Source organism: Hemiscyllium ocellatum, chromosome 45 (assembly GCF_020745735.1).
Source record: "Hemiscyllium ocellatum isolate sHemOce1 chromosome 45, sHemOce1.pat.X.cur, whole genome shotgun sequence".
NCBI lineage: Eukaryota > Metazoa > Chordata > Chondrichthyes > Orectolobiformes > Hemiscylliidae > Hemiscyllium > Hemiscyllium ocellatum.
Window position 1 is genome coordinate 200,494 of NC_083445.1, and position 14,291 is coordinate 214,784.

The window sequence follows — 14,291 nt, forward strand, 5'->3', positions numbered from 1 at the left end:
TTCTGCTTGCTAAAGCTATTTCATAACCTCTTTTCGCCCGTTTAAGTCCTCATTTAAGACTTGTCCTACTCTTCCAATATTCCTCCAGGGCCCGTAGCTGCCTAGACCTTATGTACGCTTCCCTTTTGCCTCTTGGCTAGTCGTATGAATTTTCCTGTCATCCACGGTTCACGAATCTTTCCCTTCCTATCCTTTGCCTTCAACAGGACATACCTATCCTGCGCTGTGTTTGAAAGCCTCCCACATCTTAAATGTGGACTTGCCTTCAAATAGTGTGTCCAATTTACATTTCTGAGCTCCTGCCTAATTTTGATTAATTGGCCTTGGCCCAGTTTAGTACTCTTCCCTTAGGACTACTCTCTTTTTTATCTACGAGTATCGTAAAACTTAGAATTGTGGTCACTGTTCCCAAAGAAATCCCCCACTGCAACTTCTACTACCTGTCCTGGCTCGTTCCCAGTACCAGGTCCAATATGGCCCCTTCCCTCGTCGGACTATTGACATACTGCTCTAGGAAACTATCCTGGACACTTCGTACAAATTCTACCCCATGCTAAGTGTATCCCAGTCAATGTTGGGAAAATTAAAATCTCCCAGCACCACTACCCTATTGCCCCTACATCTTTCCATAACCTGTTTACTTATTTGTTCTTCTAGCTCACGCTCACTGTTGGGAGGCCAATAATCCTGAAGGGCTTATGCCCGAAACGTCGATTCTCCTGCTCCTTTAATGCTGCCTGACCTGCTGTGCTTTTCCAGCAACAGGAATACAGCCCCAACAATGTAACTTCACCCTTCTTATTTCTCAGCTCCACCCATAATGCCTCACTACCCAAGACCTCCACAGTGTGCTCCTTTAGCACAGCCGTGATATCATCCCTGACCAGCAATGCAATTCCATCCCCCCCCCCCCCCCCCCCCCCCCCCACCTTTTACTTCCTTCCCTTTTTTAAGATTAGATTACTTACAGTGTGGAAACAGGCCCTTCAGCCCAACAAGTCCACACCGACCCGCCGAAGCGCTACCCACCCATACCCCTACATTTACCCCTTACCTAATCATACGGGCAATTTAGCATGGCCAATTCACCTAATCTGCACATCTTTGGACTGTGGGAGGAAACCGGAGCACCCGGAGGAAACCCATGCAGACACGGGGAGAACGTGCAAACTCCACAGTCTGTCGCCTGAGTCAGGAATTGAACCCGGGTCTCAGGCGCTGTGAAGCAGCAGTGCTAACCACTGTGCCACCGTGCCACTCTATATCCTGGAACTTATAGTTGCCAATCATCATGCCCTTCCTTCAACCAAGTCTCTGTGATTGCAATAACGTTATAGTCCCAGGCACCAGTCCAAGCCCTAAATTCAGCTGCCTTACATACTACACGCCTTGCATTGAAGGAGATGCATTTGAGGCCACCAGTTTTTTTTTGCGCTCATCTGCTCGTTAGGGTATGGAATGCATTGCCATGAAGTGTGGTGGAGGCATGTTCAACTGAAGCATTTAAGAAAGCATATCGATAGAAATAGTGCATATCAGTATGGGGGGGGGGGGGGGGGGGGGGGGGGGGGGGGGGGGGGAGAAAAAAAGCAGGAAATTGGCAGCAGATAACGATGCTCACTTGAAGCGCCAAAAGAGACAATGGGCTGGATGGCCTTTTTCTGTGCCATAATACTTCTGTGACTGTGACGCTTAATGAGATCACATACAAGTATTTGAATTCAACAGTATGTCTACACAAAACACTACTTTACAAATATAATCTTCATTATGGCAAGTTTATCACAATGGCATTTTCCTGCACCAATCTCATACCTTGACATCAATCATACCTAGAGATGTATTTATTTATCTCTATCTGGAACCAGCTCAATTATTGAACTTCCACAGCCCTCTAGGATAGAGAATTCTGAAGATTTACCACTTCAAGTGAAGAAATTCCTCCTCTCCTCATTTTTTAAAAAAACTGGCCTACCTCCTTATTCTGAAACTGTAGCTTCTGGTTCTGGATACTCCAACCAAGGAAACCAACCTATCTGCATTTACCCCATCAGGCCCAATAGAAATTCTGTCTTTCTGAATGAGGTTTCCTCTCATTTATCTAACCACTAGAATATACAGACTCAATCTTTTCAAACTGCCCCCAGAAAACAATCCAGAGATCCCTAAAAATTAATCTGGCGAATCTCCATTGCATACTCTCTATGGCAAGTATAACTTTCATTAGTTATGGAGACTAAAATCATACATCTTATCCTAAATGCGATTTCCAAAGGCTCGACACAAATGCAGTAAGACATCAGTACTCCTATATTCAAATCCGGTCGCAAACAAGATTAATATAATGTCTGTCTTCCTAATTACTTGCTGCAAATGCATGCTAGCTTTTAGTGCTTTATCAATAAGGCCATCTGGATCCCTTTGGAGATCATCACTTGCCAATCTCTCACCATTTAAGGAATACTCTGCATTTCTGTTTTTCTTATCAAAGAGGATAACTTAAAATTATAAGAAAACAACATAAGAAATAGAAGCAGGAGTAGGCCATCTGGCCCATTAAACCTGCTCTGCCAGATCATGACTGATCTTTTCGTGAACTCAGCTCCACTTATCTGCCCACTCATCATAACCCTTAACTCCTTTATTGTTCAAGAATCCATCTATGTTTGCCTTAAACCCATTCAATGAGGTATCCTCAACTGCATCAATGGGCAGGAAATTCCACAGATTCACAACCCTTTGGGTGAACAAGTTCCTCCTCAACTCAGTCCTAAATCTGCTCCCCTTTATTTTGAGGATATTGCCCCTAGTTCTAGTTTCACCTGCCAGTGGAAACAACCTCCCTGCTTCTATCCTATCTATGCCCTTCATAATTTTATATGTTTCTGCAAGATCTCCCCCTTCATTTTTGTAAATATCAACAAATGTAGTCCCAGGTAAAAACAAGGACTGCAGATGCTGGAAACCAGAGTATAAATTAGAGTGGAACCTGCTCCTCAGATGCTGCCTGACCTGCTGTGCTTTTCCAGCACCACTCTAATCTAGACAAATCTAGTCCCAGTCTACACAATCACTCCTCATAAACCAACCCTCTCAACTCCCCCTCCAAGTGTCAGTACATGAGTAAGGAGACCAAAACTTTTCCCTGTTATTTTCAATTAGCCATACTCTTGTCCACTCACTTAGCACATTTAAGTCATCTTGAAACCTGCTTACATCCTTCTCATAATTTGCATTTCATTATGGTGTCACTAACAGTAGCCCAACCATATCTAAATAGGCCATGCTTGTAAAATTACCAACAAAATACACAACATTAGATTTGAATCAGCAATTATATAAAGAGTAAGCTTTACACATTTCGGAAAGAGATGTCACATCCAGAGTTAGACACAGCCCAAGTGAGGACATAGATCAGAAAATCTGGAGGCAGCATGGTACATCTACCTTTTCTTTCCCAGTTTTAAAAGTTCAAAATTCAGTAGTCTAATGACAGTTACACACTACCCATTGTGAGCCACTAACAGTCTACATTAACAGATATTTACCCTCCCAGCCAAATCATTATCAACTTCTTGGTGTGTCCAACTGTTCTTTTTCTTTGGGTTTATCCCTACCTATTGTTTAGTCCTTACCCCCCTCCCTCTTCTGCATATAAACCAACATTTGCCCAGCTACCATCAGTTCTGAGGAAGGGCACCGGATTCAAAACGTTAACTTTGATTTCTCTTCACAGGTGCTGCCAGACCGGTTGAGCTATTCTAGCAACTTCTGTTATTGTCTATGAGCAAAGACCAGTAACCAAACTTTCTAGGTTTTTTAAAAAATATCCACCAATAAACTATTCTCCATATTTGTTTGTCTGTGTGTGTGGGCGCATATGCACACTAGGGTTGACTTGTTGTGGGGATATAGTTACTGATGTTCTATGTCAATAATAAGTAATGATTCTAGTTTCATACAGAAACCTAATCCATTCCTTTTGTCCACCCTGGTTTGGAAGTCAGGTAAATTGTGGTATCGTGTATACCATTTAACTTCCAAAAACAGTGGGGCTCAATTTACAATGTGCTACCCCTGTGAGTTATTTACTTGCCATAATAGTCACATACAGAATGTACAATAAGTACAATTTTTTTGGGGGGTAGTCAGGGTTGATGCTGAAGAATGCACAATATCCTAGGACAGGAATCTGCAATTTTGGACTGAGATAGAAGCAATCTCGTAATTCAAACGTTTATGAATTATTGCTATTCCCTGCCACAGAGGGTTGTAGATGTTCAGCTTAATATATTTAATGAGAATGCCAAAAGTTTTTCAGATATTAAGTCAATTCAATAACTACTAATACTGAAAGTTTAGACCATAAGACACAGGAGCAGAGATGAGGACATTCAGCCCATCGAATTTGCTCCACCATCCACCAGGGGTGGCACGGTGGCTCAGTGATTAGCGCTGCTGCCTCACAGCACCAGGGTCCCAGGTTTGATTCCAGCCTCGAGGGACTGTGTATAGAGTTTGCACATTCTCCCCATGTCTGCATAGGCTTCCTCCGGGTGCTCTGGTTTCCTCTTCTCATCCTTCTAAACTCCATCAAGTATAGTCCCAGAATCCTCAAACATCCCTCATGTTAAGTCCTTCATTCCAGGGATAATTCTCATGAACCTCCTCAGGACCTGCTCCAGGGCTAAAACATCCCGAAGTATGGGACAACAAAATTGTTCACAATACTCTAAATGTGATCTGACTAGAGCTTTGTAAATCCTCGAGACTTTCCCATGTTGTATTTCATCTGCCACTTCTTTGCCCACTCTCCTAACTAAATCTTTCTGCAGCCTCCCACCTCCTCCCTACTACCTGCCCCTCCAGCTATTCCTATATTTACAAACTTAGCCAAATGCCCTCAGTTAGACAACAGGTGCAGGAGTAGGCCATTCTGCCCTTTGAGCTAGCACCACCATTCATTATGATCATGGCTGATCATCCACAATCAGTATCCTGTTCCTGCCTTATCCCCATACCCTTGATTCCACTATCCTTAAGAGCTCTATCCAACTCTTTCTTGAAAGTATCCAGAGACTTGGCCTCCACAACCTTCTAGGGCAGAGCATTCCACACACTCACCACTCTCTGGGTGAAAAAGTTTCTCCTCAACTCTGTTCTAAATGGCCTACCCCTTATTTTTAAACTGTGTCCTCTGGATCAGGACTCGCCCATCAGCAGAAACATGCTTCCTCTCTCCAGAGTGTCCAATCCTTTAATAATTTTATACGTCTATATCAGATCCCTTCTCAGCCTTCTAAACTCAAGGATATACAAGCCCAGTCACTCCAATCTTTCAACGTAAGATAGTCCCGCCATTCCAGGAATTGACCTTGTGAAACTACGCTGCACTCCCTCAATAGCCAGAATGTCTTTCCTCAAATGTGGAGACCAAAACTGCACACAATATTCCAGGTGCAGTCTCACCAGGGCCCTGCACAGCTACAGAAGAACCTCTCTCTGCTTCTATATTCAATTCCTTTTGTTATGAAGGCCAGCTCTTAGCTTTCTTCACTGCCTGCTGTTCCTGCATGCTTGCTTTCATTGACTGATGCACAAGAACACCTAGACCTCATTGTACTGCCCCTTTACCTAACTTGACTCCATCTAGGCAGTAATTTGACTTCCTGTTCTTCCCACCAAAGTGGATAACCATATATTTATCCACATTAAACTGCATCTGCCATGCATCTGCCCACTCACCTAGCCTGTTCAGGTCACCCTGTAGTCTCCTAATATCCTCCTCACATTTCACCCTGCCACCCAGCTTTGTATCATCAGCAAATTTGCTAATATTACTTTTAATACCATCATCAATATCATTAATGTAAATTGTAAAAAGCTGCAGTCTCAACACTGATCCCTGCGGCACCCCACTGGTCACCGCCTGCCATTCCAAAATAGAGCCATTTATCACTACTCATTTCCTGTCAGTCAACCAATTTTCAAGCCAAGTCAGTATTTTGTCCCCAATGCCATGCGCCCTAATTTTGCTCACTCACTTCCTGTGTGGGACTTTATCAAAGGTTTTCTGAAATTCCAGGTACACTACATCCACTGGATCTCCCTTGTCCATCTTCAGAGTTGCATCCTCAAAAAATTCCAGAAGATTAGTCAAGTATGATTTCCCCTTCATAAATCCATGCTGACTCTGACCAATCCTGTTACTGCTATCCAGATGTGTTGTAATTTCATCCTTTATAATAGACTCCAGCGTCTTTCCCACCACAGAGGTCAGACTAACTGGTCTATAATTCCCTGCTTTCTCTCCCCCTCCTTTCTTAAAAAGTGGGACATTAGCCACCCTCCAATCTATAGAACATTGAAAAATGATCACTAATGCATCCACGATTTCTAGAGCCACCTCCTTCAGTACCCTGGGATATAGACTTATCAGCCTTCAAGCCTAACAGTCTCTCCAACACCATTTCCTGGCAAACATAAATTCCCATCAGTTCAGGTCCTTCAGCCACTATTACCGCTGGGAGATTGCTTGTGTCTTCCCCAGCGAACACAGATCTGAAGTACCAATTCAACTCTTCTGCCATTTCTTTGTTCCCCATAATATATTCACCCATTTGTCTTCAAGGGCCCAATTTTAGTCAACCTTTTTTTTCCTTTCATATACTTAAAGCTTTTACTACCCTCCTTTATATTTTTGGCCAATTTACCTTCATACCTCATTTTTTCTCTGCGTATTTCCTTCTTAGTTATCCTTTGTTGTTCTTTAAAAGCTTCCCAGTCCTCTGTTTTCCAACTCATCATTCAGGTCAATAACGTATATCATGAAAAGATGTGGCCCTAACACAGACCCTTGTGGAACATGTCACTGGCTTCCACACTGAAGGTCCTTTTAATCTCCAGTCCCTGCCTTCTACCAGACAGCTAATCTTCTATCCATGCTAGCACCTGGCCTCTAACACCATGAGCTCTTATCTTACTCAGTAGTTTCCTGTGCAGCATCTCAAAGGCCTTCTGGAAGTCCAAGTAGATAATATCTATCAGTTCTCCTGCTCATTAAATCCTCAATGCACTCTAATAGATATGTCAGGCAATATCTCCCCTTGATGGCTTTAGCATGCTGACTTTGCCCTATTTTACCATGCACTTCCCATCATTCAGAAATATCACCCTTCACAAGGGACCCCAAAATCTTACCAATGGCTGAGGTCAGGCTAATTGGCCTATAATTCCCATTTTTCCCTTGCTCCCTTCTTAAACAGGGTGAGCATTACATTAGCTATTTTCCAGTCCGCTGGGACCAGCCATGACTCCAGTGATACCTGAAAGATCACTACTAAAATCTCCACTATCACTTTAGCTATCTTCTTCAGAACTCTAGGGTGTAGCCCATCTGGTCCAGGCAATTTATCCATTTAAGAGTTTTCAATTTTTCTAGCACCTTCTCCTTGGTGATCGCCACCATTCACCATTCTCACCCTGCGGGCAATTTTTTTGTTTCTTTTTCCTCGAAAAACGAGGAATCCCTGTTATCCCACACTACATCCTGCCGGATGGGGGCTCGGCAACCAAAGCTGCAGGAGTTTACCCTTCGCCAGACCGATTGTGGCAGGTTTAGCGTCTTATGGCGTGGTACCAGTGACTACATCTCAGGCCAAGCAACTTAGTATCTCTGAACCAGCTGCTGAAATATCTGTAAAACGCTTGAGGCCTAGGCCTCAGCATCGAGAGGGTAAGAGGTGGTTTACTGACCCACTCCTCACCCACCATTGGACAGAGCAAACATAAAACCAGCTCTGATTGGATAACACAGCCGTCAATGTTACATACTGACCAATGAGAGCCCGACATTAACGCAATCAGGGTTCCGTGCCTTTCATTAATGTTCACCAGGCCGTCTCACTGCCTGCGATTGGTTACTGCAGTTGCCTATCATATAACAACCGGATTACACTCGATATCAATAAAAAGTTTCACCTTCACAACTGTGCTCAGTGCAGTGGTAATACCTGAGGTAGTGATCCCACCCGGCAGCCCTCACCCCCTCCTGCCCGTTGTTGCTGTTGGCGGCGGCGGTAGGAGCCGCGTCCAGACGGTACTTACGGAACGGAAATCCCACCTCCCTGCACCAATTGGACAATACTATGGCGATTCAGGCGCTGATTGGTTCAGTTAACCGTCGGTCATCTATGGGTGGGGAGGGGGTGTGGTTGGGCTTTCTTTGTGACACCGACCGTTAGCTTTAAAATTTGGGAGCGCCACAGCCCCCAAGTGACCTCACCCTGACCCTTCTCCCTACACCCTCACCCTGAGCCACACCCATATCCCAACACCCTCACCCTGACCCTTCTCCCTACACCCTCACCCTGACCCTGACCCTACACCCTGACCCTACACCCTCACCCACACCCTGACCCATCTCCCTACACCCTCACCCTGACCCTACACCCTCACCCACACCCTGACCCTTCTCCCTACACCCTCACCCTGACCCTTCTCCCTACACCCTTCTCCCTACACCCTCACCCTGACCCTTCTCCCTACACACTCACCCTGACCCTGACCCTACACCCTCACCCTGAGCCACACCCATATCCCAACACCCTCACCCTCACCCTGACCCTGACCCTGACCCTACACCCTCACCCACACCCTGACCCATCTCCCTACACCCTCACCCTGACCCTACACCCTCACCCACACCCTGACCCTTCTCCCTACACCCTCACCCTGACCCTTCTCCCTACACCCTCACCCTTCTCCCTACACCCTCACCCTGACCCTTCTCCCTACACACTCACCCTGAGCCACACCCATATCCCAACACCCTCACCCTCACCCTGACCCTACACCCTCACCCACACCCTGACCCATCTCCCTACACCCTCACCCTGACCCTACACCCTCACCCACACCCTGACCCTTCTCCCTACACCCTCACCCTGACCCTTCTCCCTACACCCTCACCCTTCTCCCTACACCCTCACCCTGACCCTTCTCCCTACACCCTCACCCTGACCCTACACCCTCACCCACACCCTGACCCTTCTCCCTACACCCTCACCCTGACCCTTCTCCCTACACCCTCACCCTTCTCCCTACACCCTCACCCTCACCCATCTTCCTACACCCGCACCCTCACTCATCTCCCAACACCCTCACCCATCTCACAACACCCTCACCCAACACCCTCACCCTCAACCATCTCCCAACACCCTCACCCTCACCCATCTCACAACACCCTCACCCTGGCTCATCTCCCAACATTCTCACCCTGACTCATCTCCCAACACCCTGAATCTTCTCCCAACACCCTCACCTCACTCATCTCCCAACACCTTCGCCCTCACTCATCTCCCAATACCCTCACCCTCACCCATCTCCCAACACCCTCGCCCTCACTCATCTCCAAACACCCTCATCCTCACTCATATCCCAACACCCTCACTCATCTCCCAACACCCTCACCCATCTCCCAACACCCTCACCCTCACTCATCTCCCAACACACTCACTCATCTCCCAACACCCTCACTCTCACCCATCTCCCAACACCCTCACTCATCTCCCAACATCCTCACCATCACTCATCTCTCAACACCCTCACCCTCACTCATCTCCCAACACCCTCACCCTGACTCATCTCCCAACACACTCACTCATCTCCCAACACACTCACTTATCTCCCAACACCCTCACCCTCATCCATCTCCCAACACCCTCACCTTCACTCATCTCCCAAAACCCTCACACATCCCAACACTCTCACCCTCACTCATCTCTCAACACCCTCACACATCTCCCAACACCCTCACCCTCACTCATCTCCCAGCACCCTCACTCATCTCCCAACACCTTCACTCATCTCCCAACACCCTCACCCTGACTCATCTACCAACACCCTCACTCATCTCCCAACACCCTCACCCTCACTCATCTCCCAACACCCTCACTCATCTCCCAACACCCTCATCCATCTCCCAACACCCTCACTCACCTCCCAACACCCTCACTCATCTACCAACACCCTCATCCTGACTCATCTCCCAAAACCCTCACTCATCTCCCAACACCCTCACCCTCACTCATCTCCCAACACCCTTACTCTCATCCATCTCCCAACACCCTCACTCATCTCCCAAAATCCTCACCCATCTCCCAACACCATCACCCATCTCCCAACACCCTCACTCATCTCCCAACACCCTCACACTCACTAATCTCTCAACACCCTCACCCATCTCCCAGCACCCTCACCCATCTCCCAACACCTTCACCCATCTCCCACACCCTCACCCTCACTCATCTCCCAACACTCTCACCCTCACCCATCTTCCTACACCCGCACCCTCACTCATCTCCCAACACCCTCATCCATCTCCCAAAACCCTCACTCATCTCCCAACACCCTCTACCATCTCGCAACACGGACAGCACAGTGGCACAGTGGTTTGCACTGCTGCCTCACAGCGCCAGAGACCGGGGTTCAATTCCCGCCTCAGGCGACTGACTGTGTGGAGTTTGCACGTTCTCCCCGTGTCTGCGTGGGTTTCCTCCGGGTGCTCCAGTTTCCTCCCACAGTCCAAAGATGTGCAGGTCAGGTGAATTGGCCATGCTAAATTGCCCGTAGTGTTAGGTAAGGGGCAAATGTAGGGGTATGGGTGGGTTTCGCTTCGGCAGGTCGGTGTGGACTTGTTGGGCCGAAGGGCCTGTTTCCACACTGTAAGTAATCTAATCTAATCTAAACATCCTCACCCATCTCCCATCTCCCAACAATCACACTCCTCTCCTAACACCCTCACCCTCACTCATCTCCCAACATTCTCACCCTGACTCATCTCCCTACACCCTCACCCTCACCCATCTCCCAACACCCTCACCCTGGCTCATCTCCCAACACCCTCACTCATCTCCCAACACCCTCACCCTCACCCATCTCCCAACACCCTCACCCATCTCCCAACACCCTCACCCTCACCCATCTCCCAACACCCTCACCCTCACTCATCTCCCAACACCCTCCTGAACTATGAAAGCAACCACCCCAACACACACAAACGAAGTTGCATCAGGACATTATTCAAAAGGGCCACAACACACTGCAGCGCACCAGACCTACAAAAAGAGGAAGAAGAACACCTATACAAGGTATTCAACAAAAATGGATACCCGCGCAATTTCATCAACAGATGCCTAAGGGAAAGACAATGAAATGAGGACATGCCGCAACCCAAAGGACTGGCCACACTCCCATACATCAGGAGCATTTCTGAACTGACAGCCAGACTGCTGCCACCAATAGGACTCATAACAGCACACAAACCAACAGCCACTCTCAGACAACAACTCACCAGGACTAAGGACCTGATACCCAGCATGAGCAAAACCAATGTGGTTTACAAAATCCCATGCAAGGACTGCACAAAACACTACATTGGACAAACAGGAAGACAGCTAACAACCCGCATCCATGAACACCAACTGGCCACGAAACGACACGACCAGCTATCCCTAGAAGCCATACACTCAGATGACAAACAACATGAATTCGATTGGGACAACACCACTATTACAGGACAGGCCAAACAGAGAACAGCCAGGGAATTCCTAGAAGCATGGCACTCATCCACGAATTCGATCAACAGACACATCGACCTAGACCCTATATACCGGCCACTGCAGCGGACAGCTACTGACAACCGGAAGCGGCAGATTCAAACCAGTATAAATGCTGGAGGAATCAGCACAGAAGCGCTTCACAGGAGGCTTCCAAGCCCTGAGGATGTCACCTAGAAAGGAGACGAAACGTTTGCAAGAAAAACTCCCAGCTCGGCGAACAGAACTACAACAACCCTCACCCTCACTCTTCTCCCAACACCCTCACTCATCTCCCAACACCCTCACCCATCTCCCAACACCCTCACCCTCACTCATCTCCCAACACACTCACTCATCTCCCAACACCTTCACCCTGACTCATCTCCCAACACACTCACTCATCTCCCAACACCCTCACCCTCACTCATCTCCCAACACCCTCACTCTCACTCATCTCCCAACACCCTCACTCTCACCCATCTCCCAACACCCTCAACTCATCTCCCAACACCCTCACTCATCTCCCAACATCCTCACCCTCACTCATCTCTCAACACCCTCACCCATCTCCCAACACCCTCACTCATCTCCCAACACCCTCACCCTGACTCATCTCCCAACACACTCACTCATCTCCCAACACCCTCACCCTCGTCCATCTCCCAACACCCTCACCTTCACTCATCTCCCAACACACTCACTCATCTCCCAACACCTTCACCCTGACTCATCTCCCAACACACTCACTCATCTCCCAACACCTTCACCCTGACTCATCTCCCAACACACTCACCCATCTCCCAACACCCTCACCCATCTCCCAACACCCTCACCATCACCCATCTCCCAACACCCTCACCCTCACTCATCTCCCAACACCCTCCTGAACTATGAAAGCAACCACCCCAACACACACAAACGAAGTTGCATCAGGACATTATTCAAAAGGGCCACAACACACTGCAGCGCACCAGACCTACAAAAAGAGGAAGAAGAACACCTATACAAGGTATTCAACAAAAATGGATACCCGCGCAATTTCATCAACAGATGCCTAAGGGAAAGACAATGAAATGAGGACATGCCGCAACCCAAAGGACTGGCCACACTCCCATACATCAGGAGCATTTCTGAACTGACAGCCAGACTGCTGCCACCAATAGGACTCATAACAGCACACAAACCAACAGCCACTCTCAGACAACAACTCACCAGGACTAAGGACCTGATACCCAGCATGAGCAAAACCAATGTGGTTTACAAAATCCCATGCAAGGACTGCACAAAACACTACATTGGACAAACAGGAAGACAGCTAACAACCCGCATCCATGAACACCAACTGGCCACGAAACGACACGACCAGCTATCCCTAGAAGCCATACACTCAGATGACAAACAACATGAATTCGATTGGGACAACACCACTATTACAGGACAGGCCAAACAGAGAACAGCCAGGGAATTCCTAGAAGCATGGCACTCATCCACGAATTCGATCAACAGACACATCGACCTAGACCCTATATACCGGCCACTGCAGCGGACAGCTACTGACAACCGGAAGCGGCAGATTCAAACCAGTATAAATGCTGGAGGAATCAGCACAGAAGCGCTTCACAGGAGGCTTCCAAGCCCTGAGGATGTCACCTAGAAAGGAGACGAAACGTTTGCAAGAAAAACTCCCAGCTCGGCGAACAGAACTACAACAACCCTCACCCTCACTCATCTCCCAACACCCTCACTCATCTCCCAACACCCTCACCCATCTCCCAACACCCTCACCCTCACTCATCTCCCAACACACTCACTCATCTCCCAACACCCTCACCCTGACTCATCTCCCAACACACTCACTCATCTCCCAACACCCTCACCCTCACTCATCTCCCAACACCCTCACTCTCACTCATCTCCCAACACCCTCACTCTCACCCATCTCCCAACACCCTCAACTCATCTCCCAACACCCTCACTCATCTCCCAACATCCTCACCCTCACTCATCTCTCAACACCCTCACCCATCTCCCAACACCCTCACTCATCTCCCAACACCCTCACCCTGACTCATCTCCCAACACACTCACTCATCTCCCAACACCCTCACCCTCGTCCATCTCCCAACACCCTCACCTTCACTCATCTCCCAACACACTCACTCATCTCCCAACACCTTCACCCTGACTCATCTCCCAACACACTCACTCATCTCCCAACACCCTCACCCTCACTCATCTCCCAACACCCTCACTCTCACTCATCTCCCAACACCCTCACTCTCACCCATCTCCCAACACCCTCAACTCATCTCCCAACACCCTCACTCATCTCCCAACATCCTCACCCTCACTCATCTCTCAACACCCTCACCCATCTCCCAACACCCTCACTCATCTCCCAACACCCTCACCCTGACTCATCTCCCAACACACTCACTCATCTCCCAACACCCTCACCCTCGTCCATCTCCCAACACCCTCACCTTCACTCATCTCCCAACACCCTCACTCATCTCCCAACACCCTCACTCTCATCCATCTTCCAACACCCTCACTCATCTCCCAACACCCTCACCCTGACTCATCTCCCAACACACTCACTCATCTCCCAACACCCTCACCCTCGTCCATCTCCCAACACCCTCACCTTCACTCATCTCCCAACACCCTCACTCATCTCCCAACACCCTC

At 48.2% G+C, this 14,291-nt stretch overlaps 1 protein-coding gene across 1 annotated transcript in view; it reads right to left on the reverse strand.

Moving 5' to 3' along the window:
• elof1 (elongation factor 1) overlaps positions 1-8,122 on the reverse strand; it is a 56,406-nt gene extending 48,284 nt beyond the window's left edge. Inside the window, exon 1 of the mRNA XM_060855172.1 lies at positions 8,013-8,122. The gene's annotated coding sequence lies outside the window, so the exon portion shown is untranslated. The remainder of the gene's footprint in view (positions 1-8,012) is intronic.
• Between the last annotated feature and the right edge of the window lie 6,169 nt (positions 8,123-14,291).